This window comes from Odocoileus virginianus, chromosome 10, assembly GCF_023699985.2.
Source record: "Odocoileus virginianus isolate 20LAN1187 ecotype Illinois chromosome 10, Ovbor_1.2, whole genome shotgun sequence".
Taxonomy (NCBI): domain Eukaryota; kingdom Metazoa; phylum Chordata; class Mammalia; order Artiodactyla; family Cervidae; genus Odocoileus; species Odocoileus virginianus.
This window is the reverse complement of record NC_069683.1, coordinates 8224787-8241301: the sequence shown is the minus strand read 5'-3', so window position 1 is coordinate 8241301 and position 16515 is coordinate 8224787. Positions and strand designations below refer to the sequence as shown.

The window sequence follows — 16515 nt, the reverse complement described above, 5'->3', positions numbered from 1 at the left end:
TTCCTGGCCTGTCCTCTAGGGGAAGCTTAGTAAGAAACAACATTCCAGGATCAGGCAATGTGAGAGGCAAAGGCCTGGATGACCACAAAATAGATAATAAGCCACAAAAACCAGCAAATAGAAATGAGGAAAAAATCATCACTGTGACATGACTTACAAAGGATTTTTATTTTTAATTCTGTGATTTAGGAACGAGGCTCCAACTTGCTCAAATAACATTCATTTAATCAAACTGCTTACAATATGTCAGTTAAAATGATGTCTAACTGAACATAGTTTTTATTAAATATACTTCTATCAAAAGCCAGGAAAGCTAATCCTTTTCTTTAATTAGGAAAAGCTAATCTAACCACTTAACTGATTCTCGTGAATATGAACTGATATAATCTGATTTTAAGATTCTGCTTAAAACTAAATTTGTTCTAAAAAGCACTGACTTGCCAGAAAAATATCTATTTTTGTAGCTTTCTTTTCACTCTATGGATAATTTAATGAGTTGCCTATTTTAATTTTACAACTGCTACCTCAGAAGTATCTCAAATTATCTTTCTTTGGCTGGTGTCTTTCTCTGCTGATCTGCTACTGCTGTGTGTATGTGTGTGTGTGCACTTGTGTATATGGGTGTGTTTGTGTGTTTCTAGAGAATTTAACAAGCGGTGAGTCTCTTAAATTTACATGCCATGATCCATGTAAAGGATACTTTGTGGCATTTAATAAATGACAATAAACATTAACATTAAGTGAGAGCTTACTGATATTGAATCCTATGGAAATGGGAAGAGGGGCTGTTACTTTTAAGGGGAGAAAGATTAAATTCCTAAACAATAAAAAGAAATTTTCTCTCCTCTTTGGCCAAAGAATGGCTATAATTTCAAAAATATTAAATCTTCTTTTACTGTGGATGTTAAAGTTACTGCTTGAACAAGTGTGTCTTGAGAGAAACACATAGTCCCTAAAGACTAATACCCCAAAACACCAGGGTGCAAAAATCTAAATGTCAAATCTTTATCCCTGCCTCCGTTGTCATTTGACAATTTTTGGAGTGTTCATTCTGAGTTTTCTAAAGTTCAGATTGACTTTTCCCCTTTCTTCTAACATTCTAAAGGAGTCCTATAACGAATTCTATATAATGCAGACTTTATTTGTATCTGCTAGTAATAATACTTTATACTCACATAGCGGTTTGAAATTTCTTCACAGGTTTCCTAATCTGATCTCAGCCAGGAGGGAAGGGTAGGAATTATCAATCACCTTTCACAAATGAGGAACCTCAGGTTCAGGGTTTCCCAAGAGCACATTGCCAGTAAGAAGGGGAGACTGACTCAGAATCTTTCTTCAGATTTCAAGGACCACACTTTAAGCTCTCCAGCCCATGCTGCCTCAAACCCCACTCTGGCATCTGAGGGACTTATAGGCATTATTTGCTCCTGTTTTGATTTCTTTAATTTAAAAGGGTGAAAAAGTTATCTACAAATCATTCCCACAATTCTGTAGGCCTAATGAAAAGTTTTTGCCAGTCTATGACCTTTTCTTCCTAAGCCATTCTTTCACCCATAATTGAAGGCTCAAAGAAGGCAGGGATATTTCTAGGGTTGACACATTGTCTAAGGAACAGTCACTAATTCCCCCCAAAACAACACAGAGAATAAGAAGAGCTGAAGACAAAAAAGGACTCTTACTTGGGAGTTGTAGACTCTGGGGCCTGGGAAGGTTCTCAGGGGCCATTTCTGATGCGTGAATTCATGCTAGCTTATTTTCTTGTTGTTTAGTTGTCCAGTCGTGTCCAACTCTTTTGCAACCCCATGAACTGCAGACCGTCAGGCCTCTCTGTCCATGGGATTTCCCAGGCAAGAATGCTGGAGTGGGTTGCCATTTCCTTCTCCAGTGGGTCTTCCTGGCCCAGGGATCAAACCCAGGTCTCCTGCATTGGCAGGCAGGTTCTTTACCCCTGAGCCTCCTGGGAAGCCCTGTTTTCTTTTAACCCTCTGGAATTTCATCCTAGTGTTGGATGCCTGGGATCTGGCTTCTCTTGGTAGATACTCTGATATTTATGGGGCTCATGAGCTTAACAGGCCATTTTCCATTTGCCCAAGAGGAATGTTTTCTATAGAGACTGTAATGTTCATAATTCTATTCTGTAAGCATTAACTGACAATCTACTATGTACCAGGAACTATGCTAAAGTCTGGAAATTCAGCAGTGTGTAAGACTAAAAGGTACTTAGCTTGGTGAACTTCCAGCTTAGAGGCCTGATTTGTCCTTTAATTTCCCTAGAAGAAGACAAACTTCTGGATTCTTTTCTTTTCCAAGAGAACACAGTTAAGTAGGTTAAAAGGCTGAGTTCAAGCTCTGCTCCCAACTAATTTCTAGTAGCTAGAAAAATTAATCATTCACCCTTGATCCATATTTCCTCACACAGAAGACAAGGAGGCTATTCTTAGGATAAATTCTAAGTTCCATTTTAGCTCCAAGTTTGAGTGATATGATGGCTAACTAATTTCTTGGGCCTAAGTCACCCTAATCTTTGATGATGTATAATTTTGGGTGTTACCCATTTTTAACTTGTGTGTTAGGAAGTACATTATGAAAAATCAAAGCAACTTATTTGAATCTAGCATAGAAAGAACCTGGATATTGAACCAATCATTTTTTTGAGAAACAAACTTGCAAAGTTTTCATCTGAACAATGATCTCAAACTTCTGCAGGTTATTTTTTAAAGGGATGGACTGATGAGAGACTCACTAACAAATTACATGCTTATTTTCTTTGTGCCCGCAGAAGTTCTCATTTTTCAGGCCATTTCCTTTTAAAATCAAAGATATTACACCCTGAAATTGTCTGGGCCTCATGAATAATGCATTATATACACATGATAATAGGTAATTAGATGGACCAACCAGGAGAAACATGAAAGGGAGCTGGTAGCCCAAGGATTGCAGAAGGTGTGTGGGCATTTTGACATCCAGGAAATGCTATAGGTCTGTCCTCAGCTAACTCAGCCTGGTGGAGATAATTAAGAAAAATGTGGGTGTAGAAAGGCTGCAAGCCATTCCTTGGGATTGGCTAGATCGCTGCAGTAGTTCAAAAACAATTGGCACAGCCACCCACACTGGACATGATTGCCCTTTGATGAGGCAGCTATTGACTTTTATAAAGATGCCATATTTAAAATAACTTCTGATGCACTCAGGATGACATGCATCATTCTTGAATTCTATTTTAGACAAATGGGAAAATATATTCCAAAGTATTAATTTAAAAATAAAAAACTTAAAAGTCGAGTTGCTAAAAATCAGCAGTTTAGCAGTGTGTGACCTCCAAATTTAACTTCAGTCTAGGAGAAACCTGTGGCCTGTGTGAGGCATTTTTGACCATTTATGAACATTTTCTGGATCACCCCAGGAGGTAGAAAGTACTTTGCCACTGTTTTTAACCTCTGAGTGAATGTTAAATGCACTTAAAAACCTTCTCACACTGGAAAAGGGAAACCCAATCAATTGCCTGTAACAGCAGAAGATGCTTTGAGATCTTTGTGCCCAGAGTGCACGCTATGATGTTATGGAATTCAGGATCCCTTCAGAGCATGCTAAACCCCATAGCCATCAGCACCAGCAGGAGTTGGAACTGACTTGTCTTATCTCCCTCTTCAGGGGCAATAGCAACTGCTACTCTCCCTCGGTAATAACGAGACTGTGGGGAAAAAAATACCTAAACTGGGGGATTGCAGAAAGGCTCCATAAACATCTAAAGCCTGTGGGAAAGGACATTACAGGGCAAGTGAATGGGAAAAAAAGAGAGGGAACATGGAAAAATTTAAGCAGAGAAATAAAAAAGAAAACCAGAACAGCATTAGTATTAGAATACTGGACGTGTTATTGAATAGTATAGCCTCTCTGAGGGTAATCTTCACATCTGTTTGTCCACTGAGCTAGATCCCTACCATCCTTACTCATCACTGTTCTGGTTATGTTGGTAGGAAACAATGATTTCTTTTACTCTTAGCTTCCTCCTCCAGTCAGGGCTTCTTTGTCCCCCAACAACTTCCATAGCCAGTGTTTGAGAATGGCCTTGCTTTTACTTCTCCTTGGGGTGTGTTGGATTAACATGGGCTTGGTAACCACTTCTGTGCCATGGACTCCACTCTTTTGGCAGTCTGGTCAAGCCTATAAACCCTTCTCAGAATGTTTCTAAATGAATAAAACTTAAAAGTGTATGATTACAAAGGAAGTCAATTACATTGAAATATAGTTGTAAAAACATTAAAAACATCAGTTGTATGATATAGTAATAGATATGCTGTGCTGTGCTTAGTCGTGTCTGACTCTTGTGACCCCATAGACTGTAGCCTACCAGTCTCTGTCCATGGGAGTCTCCAGGTAAGAATATTGGAGTGAGTTGCCATTTCCTTTTCCAGGGGATCTTCCCAACCCAAGAATTGAACCTGGGTCTCCTGCACTGCAGGCAGATTCTTTACCAACTGAGCTATGAGTGAGATGCCCAATATATGTGCTTTCTTAAAGACTAAATAAGATGAAGCAGCAAGGTGAATACTGTAGTTTTCCAGGAATGATGAGCCTCTGTGTATTTTGGGATATCTGTAACAACTGACATGTGGTGTAAAGGTGACTGATTTCTATTGGTGGCAAAGTCTGGCAAATACTACTGAGTAGCATTTCCCAAACATATATGACAATAGAACACTTGGGGGAGGGGGTACTTATTAACATGGCATAGATTCAGAAATGTTAGTTTAGTCTCTCCCTGCCTTTCAGTATGAGCCATTGAATGTTCCATCCTGGCAAAAGGAAACTGGCATTTAGAGAAAATTTGTGAAGTTCACTTCTGCCATTTAACAAGTTGCCAAGTGGGTGAAGAACCAGCCAATGAAATGGCTAAGGTGTAGTAGACGTGTTTCTAATAGCTGAGCTTGCTATTGTTGTTGCTGGTTAGTATGTCCGACTCTTTTGTGACCCCATGGACTGTAGCCGGCCAGGCCCCTCTGTCCATGGGATTTCCCAGGCAAGAATAATGGAGTGGGTTGCCGTTTCCTCCTCCAGGGAATCTTCCCAACCCAGGGATCGAACTCACACTCCTGCATTGCAGGTGGATTCTTTACCACTGAGCCACCAGGGAAGCCCCTGTTACTCTGAGGTTTATCCTCAGTACCACTAGCACCCTCACTGCTCTAGAAATCCATCACTCCACTGATAAGGAGAAAAAGTTCAGACTCTGGTCATTAACTTAGGGAGCATTCCTCAGATTCCTGGTGTGGCTTCACTAACCTCAAGAGGTTATAAAGACTTCATTTCTGTCATTACTACACTATGAGAAAGTACGTGCAAATTATGATGGGATGGGATAGCATTCATTTTGCATTTATCCAGTGCTAAGTTGTTTCCTTTGCATTTGACATTTATTATTTAACCCTCAAAGCAATTCTCTGGGAGAGATTATATTGTTGTATATAAAGAAGGAAACTGGAGCTCAGAGAGTTTATTTACCCCAAATTATACAGCAAATCTTAAATGGAAAAGCTAAAATTCAAACCTAATGTTCTCTAGTTCCAAAGTCCATTATAATATTACACTTCCCTATGGAATAGCTACCACACAGATTAGACTTGGATTCCCCATTGTCAGGTTGGCGCACACATTTTTGTCAAGAGATCTTTAACATAACCCTTTGGTATGGCTGAGAATCTCAATATCAGTGGCCACAGATGCTGCTTTAGAATTATATTGAACCTTTGATAACTAATGAAAAATTTTCAAACCACTGATTGTCCCCTATCCTTTTTGAAACCCCGTTTTCACAATCATAATATGGAGAAAGTGATACTGCTTAAAGTGGGGGAAGATCAAATAAATTAATCATTTAATCTAAATTTGTTGAGTTCACCATGATGAGCGTTCTACATTCCCATAGCTGAGTTCTTGCAATGATCTTTCTAGGCAGAGATTATTAGTATTCCTATTTTAAAGATAAGGAAACTGAGGCAGCCGTTAATTCCTTAGCTATCCTAAATTAGCAGAGTCAAAAGGTGGTTAAACTTGAGTAAACCCATGTCTGTCTAATTCCAAGTGCTTTCTTTTACTCAGTAAGCTAATCTGTAAGTCCCTACACAACCTTAGCTGTTCTTATTATAATTGTTTTCATGTTTAAAACACTAACAAGAGAGAAATAAGTATGTATTGTCCAGAAATAAGTATATAGTCATTGAAGAGAAAGACTGCTCCATGGAACGCTTCACCTGCACATTCTTCCTTCCACTTACTTTAGTTTATGAACCCCATGGATGATGTCTGACGCTTTTCTTAACTTGTTTAGGGCAGTTCCAAGTTAGTTGACTTCTGAGAGTTATTGAGTAAGAAACGTTATAAATTGTTTAGATTAGGATTTAGTATGTTTAGAAGCCTTTTCATAAATTTGCCTTTTCAAACTGTTACTGGCTATAGCACTGCAGATGCTGTGATGAGGAATGCCTTCTCCAAAAACCCAGTGGATGACAAACTTCCAAAGCTAACATGCTGTTTACAGAGATGGAGAAGGAGGGGATTGACAAGCACAATCCTAAACATAATTACAAGGCTTATAGTCCCTGCTGGGGACTAAAATGTTTATTGGCTTTTCTTGTGCAATTCAACGTTCTTCCTCCCAAAGCCCTACTCCAAACTTGGAACTTCTCTGGAATTAGCATCTCGTTTGGGAGAATGCCAAGTATTGGTGTCTGGGTCCTTTGCATCTTTGCAGCAACTTAGAACTCAGGATAGCAACTCTAAAACTAAGCTGGAGGGTAGTCTGGGTAAAGGAGTTAAACATCCACTTGGGCATCTTCCTAATAAATTTCATCCATCTTCCTCCTGGAAAACAACTCTTAGAAAGATGTGGTCTTTAATGAGGGAATGGATGCAAACTGCTAAGTCCAAGATAGTACAAGTCAGTGGTCTTTGCAGAGTTGCCAAAGTCATATATGGAATCAAGGATCTGGAGGCTATGGAAAAACCTCATCCCACTGCCATTGTGATCTGTGCAAGGAAGAATGGCCTGAACTCACAATACATTTGATATGTCCCAGAGCTAAGAAACCAGCCCAGGGGGAAAGAATGATATTAAAGGACATTTTGTTGTATGAAAAAGTCTACCTAAAACCTCATCAGAGGTAACTATGTAATATAAAATATAGAAGAGTATGACTCCTTACCTTGGCTCAAGGCTCTAAATTTAGGGGAAATAATTACATGAGTTCCAAGTTTAGTTTACCAAAGATATACAGTTCCTGCAAACAGTTCAAATTTATATGGAAAAAAAGTAACTTAAAGATGATCTAGTTCACAAATTTCCTTAGTACACTAAAATCACCTGAATTATATATTCATTTGAGCTGAAGTCAGAATGTGCCACTAGACTTGGCAACCACAGCTTATAGCCCACTGTCCTGGCCTCATTGATCAGGTGACTGAGATGTACAGTAGTTAAAACTGTTCCACTTATTCAATAAACATTTCTATGAAACAGATAGTATTGATGTGAACCAGCTTGGGCTGGTGAAGTGACTTTCCAGGTCACATGACCAGAGAGTGATAGAGTTTAAACAAGAATCCAATTCTCTTGACTACTGAAGGACTTACAATCACATCATATGATAATGATACTTCTATTTTCTAATAATCAAAACATAAGAAAACAATAAATAGCCTGAGCAAGGTTTTAATTATCTTGATTTTTCAAAATATCTTGATTTTTGTGTATATACTTTAATTTCTTAAACATAATCAACAAAATCTTAATAACATTCCAATAAGACATTCCTAATTTCCAATTGTTGGGACAAAACTAATTATAATATTTTAAGTTTCTGAAATACTCCATTGATCCTGCTGGTGGCTCAGATGGTAAAGAATCAGTTTGCAATGCAAGATATCCATGTTCGATCTCCGGGTCAGGAAGATCCCCTAGAGAAGGGAATGGCAACCCACTTCAGTGTTCTTGCATGGAGAATTCCATGGACAGAGGAGCCTGGCAGGCTTCAATCCATGGTTTGCAAAAAGTCGGACATGACTGAGTGAGTAATACGTTTGCTTTCAGGACAAAACTAATTATAGTATTTTTAATTTCTTCAATACTCCATAGTTACTTTATGATTATTGAGACACTAACTAAGACAAGATGAATTGAAACCTCAAGTTTTCATTGATTCTTATATTATTCCCAGTGTTTTCAGTTGGTTCTAGATTTTTATCTGAGATTTGGCAACAGCTTTATTTATTTGTTCTTGTAGCATATTCCCCTCTTACCCTAGGAAAACAAAGCAAAACAAAAAATTGATTTATTTTTCTTAAAACAACAAAAAAATAAGGAAAAAATTCTAAAATTCCTTAAAATCCTTTTTCTTAAAAATGCTAGGAAATGTTTACTAATTTAAACTTTATATTTTTAAACTCATTTTCCAAAGAAATATTCTTTGAGACTGTTTCTTTGTACTTCATGTGACATTTATACATGTAATTCTGTTTTCAAGATTAATTTTATTATTAAATACTGTCCTGAAGTTGTACTCTTATCAATTTATTGAAGGGTAAATTAGACACTTTATAAATTTTTCCTAGGAATGGAGGGCAAAATCATATCAATAAATAACAATTTGACTTATCAAAAACACAGTAACAAAAAGTAAGATCAGAAAAAATGTTAATTAGTCAAGCAAATAGTCAAAAATATGTCAAACTTTGACATATTTTCTGAGATAAATTGGCATCATGCATGTTAGCATGATTCTTTTTTATGGAATTCAACTTATTTTTACTCACTTTAATTAGTTTTTGTGTGCAGATAAAATGAAAAGCAATGGAAATTTGGCTTGCAAAGTAGTTCTAAGATGATCTACATCCACAATCTGGTTGTAATACCATAAAAATATGTTTATTATGTGAGAATGGTAATTCAAGTTAGCATTCATCATAGACATAAAGCAATGAGCAATGCAAGTTAACTTCAGTTATTTATCCTGAGAACTTTTTTTTTTTTTTGCTAAAAAGGCCAGAATGCATGATAGCATTGGCTCATTCTTCTCAAAGCCTCCTGGAAAACATGTCTCTGAAATAAAAGCTTCTCAATGCTAAAAATTTTACTGCATTTGGGAGAAGCATAAAATTTGATAATAAAGAGTGGGTCTTCATTTTTCTAATTGAGTATTGAGTCTGTTTTGAGGAAAACTGACTGTGGGCTGAATTTGCATCCTAGAAATATATTTAATTTGTATCATAGACTCAAAATCTGACTTCCAAAATTGGGCATCTATTTTCCCCACCTCTTAGATATCACCTCCTCTCCCAGGTCATGACTTCAGTCCAAGCAGGGAAAAATAAATTTCCTTGAGGATATATGTAACCATAACTAAAATGACAATAATAATAATAATGAAGAGATCTTGGAATTTAAATGTGTGGCTTTGCTTTTCCCCATTCATTTGCCACTCTACCCCATCTCTTTGTCCTCATGTTTTATGAGCTATTATATTTGTCTTATCCATCCGTATCACCATCACTCTTTCTTAGGTTCAGCTAGACTTTGCACTTCTTGGTACCCGTCTTGGTACACTAAAGTTTTAGAAGCAAATGCTCTTAGTAATCTTTTGGTCACAGAGTGCCTTGACAGTGTCTCCCAATGATGTTAGGAAGGGGAAGTAAATGTTCCCCCTTTCTACTCAGTTTCTTTTTAGAGTATTGATTTCATTCCATGTCTGGCTTAATTTCTTTTGGGGATTGCTGAATTGATTTTGAAGTTACCATTGAATTTCTTCAACATGGCCTAAACAGACAACGGGGAGTAGTGGGGATGATATTTATGCTAATTTCATGCTCTTCAACTGGGCTATCAAGAATTAGAAGTCCCAGAATAGTTGGTCACATTGGATTGTGATAGGTTTGGAATGCAGATGAAATGAAAAGACATGGTTCAATTTAGGATAAAGTTCAAAGTTCAGAGGTCATGTAGTATTTTGTAGACCTTATGTTCTGAGAGAAATTACTTGAGACTACAAAAGTACTATACTAATTTATCAGATAAAGGTCTACAACTTGGGACATTAAGTGGAGAACAGAAAAATTACTTGTTCCTAAACAATTTTGCTGAGAATAAATAAAAACAAAATGTCCTATTAAAGATCTGTTTCTTTTGAAAAATGTTTCATCTGAAAACTAAGGATAGAATATATAGCTTTGACATAGACTCATCTTTTTATGAAACAACTGCTTCTGTCTCCAAGTTGCAAGGGAAGGATTCATCAATCTGATTGAATCTTCTCTTTAGTTTTTCCCAACAGCTGCGTTCAGATAATTCATGACTCCCATGTTTCCTGAGCCCTGGATAATTTCAGACATGTCTAATACAGGCCTCTACATTTTCAGAAGAGTATGGAGATCTTGGAGGAGGTCCAGGGTAGACCAAGGAACTTGATTAATGGATTGGAAGTTGGAGTTTATGAAGAAAGTTTGTGAAATCTGATTTCTCGCTATGAGAAAAGCTGAGGGATGACTTAATAACACAAGACGGTTAGGAAGCAGCTGGTCTCTATCTTCACTAAGGTTGGATGAAATGAAATAAAATATAAATCGCAACAAGAACAAAAATATGTTACAAGTGGGATCTTCCAAGCACTATGATGACTCGATTCTTAGAAAGGTAGTCAGAAGAAATATGTGTAGTCTGTTTTCCTGGTCTGTTGTGATAGGCCTATGAGTAGTGAGCAAGAGGAGATAATCTTGAAAGATCCCTTCTGGATATATCTTTTTATAAGTCTGCATGTGTGCATGCTAAATTGCTTCAGTGGTGTCTGATTTTGTGTGACTCTATGGACTGTAGCCTGCCAGACTCCTCTGTCCATGGGATCCATGGACAGGAAAGAATACTGGAGCCAGTCACCACACCCTCCTCCAGGGGATTTTTCCAACCTAGGGATCAAAGCCTTGTGTCTCCTGCGTTGGCAGGTGGCTTCTTTACCATTAGTGCCACCTGGGGAGCCCATTTTATAAGTCTACCTAATCATATTTAGAAAAATTAATTTCCTGAGCTATGTCTCATTTTCTCTTTATCACTAACTTGACCCTAATTTCTTATCCTGTGTCTGCCTTCTGTAAAACACTGCTAACCAAAGATGGCTAGGGCACTGATCAACCATGAGGGGCCCTCCCCAGCTACTAGCTGCCCTTTCAGCTTTGGGAGCAAATTTCTTGTCCATCACTGCTACCCCTTGACCACGAGGGTCATGTTGATGGTCATCTTTCTACACAGTAAACCCATGGCAAGGGAAAACAAAACTAAACAAAGCATAATTTCCTAATTTTAACTAACTCATATGTGGCCCAATGGATTAAAACACAAACCTTAGGTGTAGAATTTGAGCAGCTGAAGGGCTGAGATGTGTCTTACTCATTTGCATGGATGCTAGTCCATAGAGCATTGTCTGGCGGGAGGTGCTCAGCAAGTTTTCATCAACTGAATGAATGGAACTAGAAAACTGAAGTAGTAAACTGAAGTTAAAAAGGTCAAGAGTGTCAGAGGTTTCTAAATGATTCTGAATGTGACACAAATCTAAAACCTAATCCTTGCATGGGTACCACTGGGGACTTTATTCCTACCAGATCTGGGTTACCCAGAAGATTTTGATGACAGTGCTTGAGTCTTTTGTCCCAAAAAATATTCACCATAGACGTGTAGATTCAGAATCAAGAAAAATAGGCCAAATTCATGGTGTGGTTTTTAAAATATGACTTTAGGAAGTTCAGTAATTATTTTTTTCTAAATTATCTTTTTGCATATGTTGCTAACTTTCTCCATGAAGAATATAAAATTTAGAAGTAGAAATCTCTCACTCCCATCATCACACAACCTAAATAGTTGGGTTTCAAAAATAAGGTAACCTGCTCCTTACAGCCTGCTTCAATGTCCTAAAACGCTTTGGTTTAAACTTGCTAACTTTCTTCCTGGCTCTTCTTGCAAAACCAGCAAACAATCAGCTACCATTGTCAGTTCCAACGTTGGTCCTAAAGCCCACAGTCAGGTCCCTTCTGACTATCCTTGTAGAAACATTGTAACAAGTAAACCAATTTATTGCTCACTATTGGTTTTTAAATGTTCTCAGGGAGAATCTGGTAACTTGGAGGGCTACAAGTTGATGACTCTCATATGTTTGGGAGTTAGTTGTTTCATAATGGTTTTTATGCTTTTTTTTTTTTTTGATCCAGCTAAATATTATTCCCAGATGGGATCAGTTTTTGACCTTCTTGCACTCCTCTCCTAATCTTGGCCCTTCTAACATTTTCTTACTGTGCTTCTTTTCTTTTGTTTGCCGCTAATGGCTATGCCTGGTTACATAATTTCTGTAACAGGTGTTGACCCATTTGGATGTATTTCAGTATGGCACACAGTTATTCTTATGGTTCATGAAAAGCTTATGGGTAAGAAGTACACCTCATATTAAGGTACCATCTAGTGAATAGGGATATTATTTCTCCTGTAAGATTTTTCTCAGGACGGGCCTTGCTCAATAATTTGGAGGATTATGAGTGACAGTTTCACACTGGATTGGCCCTTTGAAACCATAGATCATGAATTTGAAAACATCTTTGCCACTCTGCTCAACAGGAGAGTTTTCTGTTTACTTATATCCATTATGCCAATTTTCAGCAGTTTTTGAGGTCAGTTCATTTGATCCTAGACAATTTTTTTTTTTTTTTTGTAAGGAAGACTGAAGACAAGGGTAACTAGGAAACTTAAGTAAACATAATTAAACATAAAATGCTTATAGTGATAGTAGAATTGACCTCAGCCAATTAAAATTATTAATAGAAAAAATATGTCAATGTCACATCTGAGCTTACTGCCTCTGCTCCCACTTGGGTAATGAGGATTAGTTCATATTTCCTGACAAGAATAGATGGGAATTTCTCCCTGACCTTTGTCCTTCTAGAATATTGTGTTAGAAGGATTGATTAGACCCTAACCAAATATAGAGATTTTTATTAATTCAAGGTTAATTTTGTAAGTCCCACAAAAGTAGAATCGAGAGCATTTTCTTTATAAGCAGTGAAATTTTTCCCCCTTTTGGTGCCTGAGAAAATATTCAAATTACAAACTTGGAATCTTTGCTCCCACAGCAATCATGTCAGAGACCAATCTTTAAAAAGAATCAGAAATATGTGCTCTATATTTTCATCATCACCCTTGATCACAATAGGAAAATGATTTTTGTAAAGCATTTGATCTTAGACCTCTAACACTATCTCTGTGTGCCACCTGAATTAATCAAATAAAAAATTATTCAGAATTCCAATCAAGACACTGGTACAACTTTATCTTGGCATCATTGTTTTTAACGTAAGATGTATTTTTAAGGCAAATAGGCAAGCATTTAAGTCTGGGTTTTTATTATTTTGGTAACACCATTATCACAAATCAGAAAGTTGGGAAATGCTCAGAAGTGTCCAGAGGTCTGATTCATCAGAAGGTTTATCTGAATTGGCATTTGGTTTTCTTTTATTTCTAAATATTCTTGCCATTTCTGGCTCGTCTGACTTTTCCTCAGTAAAACTGCACCACACTCTGGAAAGTAAGGATATATCCATCTGTGTAACATCGAGGGAGTGTAAGGAATAAGAAGATTGGCTATACATACATCCAGAGTCTCAGAAATAAGAGCACTCCTTCCTTCAGCAGAAATGCTGATGTGGCAATGTGAATTTAGCAGGTAGATTTGCCATAACTTCTCATTTAGCAGCATTGAGAATGCTCAGATTCTTGATATTCACTGGTTAGGTATTTCTCCAGAAGGAACACAATTACAAATGAGCTTAAAAACATGGGGAAAAAACTCATCTTCAAGCAAATTTAAAGTTGGAAAATAAGCACTGATTTGAAGTTATCGTAAAGTCATAAATATATATATATATAGAGAGAGCTTAGGGTAGGGCTCCTCCAGTATTTATTTTATAAAGCAGTACAGTTTTTTTTTTAAATTTATAAACTAGCCTCTCAAATTATTTTGCCATATTAAAAGAAATTGTGTCAGCACTCAGCCTACACCCCTAGGAATCAATTTGTTGTTTAGTCACTAAGTTGTGCCCAACTCTTTTGTGATTCCACGGAGCCTGCCAGGCTCCTCTGTCCGTGGGATTTCCCAGGCAAGAATACTGAAGTGGGTTGTCATTTCCTTCACCAGGGGATCTTCCCAATCCAGGGATCGAACCCAAGTCTCCTGCATTGCAAGCAGATTCATTACCACCGAGACATTAGGAACATCCTAGGGAATCATACAGAGGTTTTTTGAGGGGGCCAAGCTGGGCTCCTTGACCTCTGTCCTTCATTGCTTCCAACTAGCCTGTATATTTCACATACATTACATATTCCACAATATACTTCACCATCTGTGCTGTAGGGTAGTTTGTGCTGGTCATGTATACTGTCAAGTTGATAGAGGTGCAAAGCTAAATGTGTGACACTCTAAGAATATGCATATATTTGAATAATTTGACTATTCAGTCTAACAATTTGCAAAGAGGCGCTGAAAGATCGCACATCCTGATAACACTTCCCAGAAACATAGCTTCCCTTATTGGGGGTGGGGAGATGCAGGGATATTTCTAGCTGGAGTTCCTGATTTATTAAAGTGTTGTCTCTGGCATTTTAGCTGTGTGAACTCGGGCAAATGATTTCGTGGCACTGAGCCTCCGGTTTTCATTTATAAAATAATAGTAATTTCTGTGACTGGTCTTTAGAAGCTCTAAAACAGCTAATATAAGTGCACTCTTTTTTTTTAAACTGTAAACCCTTAGGTAAACTGAACTGAGTATATAATGATATTACATATTCAGTTCAACAGCACATTCTTGATAACCACAGAAGGGTTCAGGGGAGGAAACTGTTTATAATCTTTCCCTTTCCCCAAATTAATGTTGGAGTGTTTAGAGAAATTCTTAAAGCAATGAGTCTTAGCAATGATTAGGTCAGACTCCTTTGAGATTACAGAAGAAATGCACATACTCATAAAACTGCCTACCAAATTTGGGGGAAATTAGAGATTCCTATGACACCCAAATATGCACTGCTTAAGAAAGAGTGCTTCTCAAAGTGTGACCCCAGATTTTCTACTTCCCAATCGCTAGAGGTGATTGTTAAAATGCTAATTTCTGGACGCTGCCCCGCCCCTACTAAATCACAATTTCAGGAGGATAAATCTACATTTTAATAGGTAACCCCGGAGGTTTTATAGGCTTCCCTGGTGGCTCAGACGGTAGTCTGCTTTCAATGCAGGAGACGTGGGTTCGATCCTTGGGTCGGGAAGATCCCCTGGAGGAGGAAATGGCAACCCACTCCAATATTCTTTCCTGGAGAATTCTATGGACAGAGGAGCTTGGCAAGCTACCGCCCATGGGGTCGCAAAGAATTGAACAGGACTGAGCGACTAAAACACAGGTGGTTTCTATGCTCGGAAGGGGTCCCAGGATTACAAGTTAAATGCCAGGGTTTTTTTCCGTTCCTTATTCTCAATTTTAAGGACTGTACTTTCGCGCAGGAACTGGTCGAACTAATGGGAAGAAAATTCCGCCTTCAAGCAGGAACCTAGACAGACGGTTGAAAGCGTTTGTCCGATAGCATATTGAAAGTGAATATGAAGTTCTCGGCAAGGGTCTTAGCTACCTGCAACTAAGAATCCGAAAGACTGCTGCGGGGGAAGAGGGGCGAGGTGAGGATTGAGTCAACTGCCCACCCCGAGACACACACATACACACACACACACATTAAAACAGAAGGCTTTTTATTTATCTTTGCTACCCAGGTTCTTTATTAAAAGGGTTGGTTTATGTGTGTAAGTTTGCTAGGGAGGGAAGTGAAAACATCTGCAGAACCATGCAATGCCCTGGAACGGAACTCTTCTAATAAAAGATGTATCATTTTAAATGCGCTGAATTTTGATTCTGGTAATTCGTGCACTAGAGTGTCTATTTCGAGGCAGCGGAGGTATCATATGACGGCGCACGTCAAGGCACCGTGGAGCCCTCTCGTGGACTCCCACCCACTTTCCCATTCACCCGGAGAAGGCTGCTCGCGCAGCCGCTCCCCCCACAAGCTAGCATGAAATCTCCCAGCCTCTGCCGAGATCAAATGGAGCTCTTCGCTCAGGGGGTGCGAGTATTACCTCCGCCATGCAATTTCCACTATCAATAATTTAACTTCTTTGCTGCAGCCCAGAAGGAGTACATACCGGGCACCAAAGACTCCCCTCAACCCCACCCCTTCTTTTTAACCAAAGGGAACGTGAAAAAAGAAGAGAGTCTGGGAGTTTCGGGGCCGAAGTCTTCCCCAGAGCAGCTGCCTTGATGTTTACTTTGACAAGTAGTGACTGAAAAGGTGGGTTTCTTTTCTTTCTCTCTCCGTTTTTTTTCCCTCTTGTTTGGTCGACTAGAAAGCGTGTGGCTTGAGTGAGGTCTGTCATTGCCTCGGCTTCCCGACTGGAGCAA

The 16515-nt window shown here is 38.4% G+C and overlaps 1 protein-coding gene across 6 annotated transcripts in view; it reads left to right on the top strand.

Annotated features, from left to right (window-relative positions):
• BDNF (brain derived neurotrophic factor) overlaps positions 1-16515 on the top strand; it is a 57939-nt gene that overhangs the window by 5077 nt on the left and 36347 nt on the right. Inside the window, exon 1 of one of the 6 annotated variants that reach the window (XM_020903258.2) lies at positions 16077-16405. The exons of the other annotated variants lie outside the window; for them this stretch is intronic. The gene's annotated coding sequence lies outside the window, so the exon portion shown is untranslated. Of the gene's footprint in view, positions 1-16076; positions 16406-16515 lie in introns of those variants that run through there. 6 annotated transcript variants of the gene reach the window in all.